At 42.4% G+C, this 3,254-nt stretch overlaps 1 pseudogene; it reads right to left on the reverse strand.

The window, feature by feature from the left end:
• Positions 1-2,557: 2,557 nt before the first annotated feature.
• The window catches only part of LOC138143055 (tRNA-dihydrouridine(16/17) synthase [NAD(P)(+)]-like pseudogene), a 1,388-nt pseudogene continuing 691 nt past the window's right edge, over positions 2,558-3,254 (reverse strand).

Here is a 3,254-nt window from a genome sequence, read left to right on the forward strand (position 1 = left end):
CGGCAGCAGTGGCTAGGTGGAGCAGTGATTACAGCAGCGGTCCTGGAGTCAGGAGGACCTGACTTCAAATCTGACCTCAGACACTTAACACAAAACTATCCATGTGACCTTTGGCAAGTCAACCCAAATTGCCCTCCAAAAAGCAAAAAAACAAAAACAAAAAAAAAAACAACCCAAAAAACAAAAACCAAAAACAACATAGCCAGGAATCTAGGTGTCTCAGTGAATAGAGCCCTGGGCCTGGAGTCAGGAAGTCTCATCTTCCTGAGTTCAAATTTAGTCTCAGATACTTGCTAGTGACCCTGGGCTTTACCCTGTTTGCCTCAGTTTCCTCATTTGTAAAATGAGTTGGAGAAAGAAAGGCAAACCACTTCAGTATCTTTGCCAAGAAAACCCCAAATGGAGTCACAAAGAGTTGGACATGACTGACATACAATATCCTGGGAAGCTTTGTGCATTTTGGTGTAAGGTTATGTGAGTGCTACATAGTGGTAAAGGTGGAGACATGCTTGTGATGGTAATGGCAATTGAAGATTCCCCTGTATTGGCTTGGTTTTCAAATTGATTGTGTTAAAACCCAGAGCTTGTTAATCCCACCTGTGGGATGGGCTTGTTGATGTGAAAAGAAAGTCCTGAACTGGGAGGAGCTGGTGATGTAGATTTGGAGAGACACTAGAGAGAGGCAGAAGACCTTTTTCTTTTTGGAAGCAGCACCTCGTGGAGAGAGAGAGACTAAGAGAATTGCTGGTGGCCGCTTTGAATTGCCCTGGACTTTTGAGACCTGCCCCCTGAGCTGCCAAGGACTGAGGAGATATGGCTGTTTTGCTGGTACTTTGTCTGTCTGTTTTGATGTTATTTTGCCAGATTTGTCCACTGGTGAAAGACAGTCCTTTTGTTGAAGAAGTCCTGGAACCTGGCTGTTCACTAAGAAGCCCTGAGACTGTCCTGCAGACAGAGAGGTGAATACTGTCCACTGGTGAAGGACAGTGCTGTTGTTGCAGGGGTCTGGAGACTGTCCTGCAGACAGAGTGAATACTGTCCACTGGTGAAGGACAGTGCTGTTGTTGCAGGGGTCTGGGAGCCTTTCTGTTGGTTCAGAAGCCCCGAAGAAGGATTTTCTTGTTGTATGTTTACAGAAATCCTGGGAGAGGGCTTTGCTAATGTGTTCAGGGGTTCTAGGACTGTTCTACAGACAGAGGATGAATTCATGAAGGGACTGGCAATATATCTTATGGCCTTGCTAAGCCTTGTCTCCCCAGGAACTAAGATTGCTGAGAACTTGCCTCCTGTCAAGATGAAGAAAAGACCTCCATTTGGGTATTAAGTGCTGTGTTTAAACTTGATGTAACTCTGGGGTAGATGCAATTGTGATCCAGGGGTGGGGAACTTTTGACCTTTTTGTGTTCTATGGTTGAGCAAATGAAGGTATTTTACTTATGTTTGGAAACTAATCTCCATATGAGAAGAGGGGCTTTGTGGTGGACTAAATGAAGGTATAGCCTAGGGGTGGAGTAGTATTTAGAAAGGGGACTTTGTAATTGATTGAATGATTGGAAGGTCCTGGGGTGGGGTAGTACTTGGAGATTGTTTAATCACACTTAGTAAATGCTGTATTTTGAATGATGTCATGTTTTGATCTTCTCTGTTCTGGGTTTGTCACTGAATAAAATGGAGAGCCCCTATGCTGGTATTCGGAACCTTGGGAAGTTGCCTTTCCTTGGCATTACATTACAATGCTTCAAAACCAAAATAAGCATTTTACCCTTTATAATTTCTTTCTTCCTGTTGCTCCAAGTGGTATCATTATTCTCCCAAATACTAAGACTTTTTTCTTAGGGTCTTCCCTCTCCTTCATATCCATTATTACTCACTTGACATTGTAAATCCTTTCTTTTGTATCTCTCTAATACTTTTCTTTTTTAAAATGGAATTTTATTGACATCATTGGCTTTTTATCTCTGAAATTTCCTCTTATATCCCTCTACTTTCACTCCTTTATAACAATAACTGTTTTCAAAAGAAAAGAAAAATGGGAAAAGAAAAAAGGTGAAACTCATCAGTGCACTGAAAAATTCTCATATTGTATGCAATGTTTCACAGCCTTGGACCCCCACCCTATAAAGGAGTGTTTGTGGGTGTCTGTTTATCTCTTCTTTGTTCTCAATAATTTTTGAAATATTAATTTTTGCTTGTGGTTGTCATTCTTTACACTTGTTTGTGCTTTCTTTTTATTATAGAAAAATATTATGTATTTTTTCAGTATTTAAAACAAAGGGGTTATTTAGGACAGTGAACAGGCAGGTTCACCCTGGGAACATGCTCACATGCTCTCCACTGCAGCATTTCCTGAGTTCCCTATGTGGACCCACCATACAGTATTTCCTTCTGTGTTAAAATAATAGATTTCCTTGAGTAAAGGTGTTTCTTTAGACAAGACTTGTCTGGAATTCGGCAGTAGCAGTAGTCCTGATAATATCATTAAGGCAGTGGTATGGTGGCACTGGAACAGAGGCCTAGGAATGGCAGGAAGGGAGTGGACTGGGTTCCAGCTGACCCTTTATCCTGTACTACCCACAACGTCTAGGAATCTACTAGGTTTTTTCACCATGACGTCCCTGGGCTGGGGTTCCTGCAAGCTGGCCTGGCCACCCTTCCATGCAAGGGGCTTCTTTGGTTTGGTTTTCAAAAGCGGTCTATGACCTGGACAATCTGCAGTTTCTTTGAAAGTTCTTTTCTTGCATCTGTCCTAGCACAGGTTAGAACCACATCTGTTGCCCTTTGGGTTTTCACGCTGGTCACACTTTGCATATTTCATTTTCAAGGAAGAGCCAAAGTTTTTGTTTGGGTTCCAAAGTTTCTTTTTCTGCTTGTTCTTTGAGAGAAAGTCTGAACTTCCATCCTCTTCCTCTTCTAAGGCTTGCTTTCCCAGTGTGATGTGATCATTGCTGCTATTCTCCTTGCTCACCTCTTTAGACCCAGGTCTTCTGTATAACTGACAGATCCAATGGAAGAAAGAAAATCCTCTGTTGGGCTTCTCTCCTTCCTTCTGGCTGACTATATCCTAATAAAATTGCTTCACCTCTCTGCTAACGTCAATAATCCCTTCCAAGGTCTTCACTTTAGGCAATTCTTCCTGAAACTGTTGTTAGATCTATAGGGTGTGATGCCACAGCTTGAAGGGGTGAGCCTAGATGTAGGCCAGGGACCAGGGTTGCTGCCATAGAATCTCCAGATATTCCTCCGCTATCTCCCAT

This window comes from Petaurus breviceps, unplaced genomic scaffold (genome assembly GCF_028583685.1).
Source record: "Petaurus breviceps papuanus isolate PSGF00001 unplaced genomic scaffold, PetGlider_PUasm1.0 90626, whole genome shotgun sequence".
Lineage (NCBI taxonomy): Eukaryota > Metazoa > Chordata > Mammalia > Diprotodontia > Petauridae > Petaurus > Petaurus breviceps.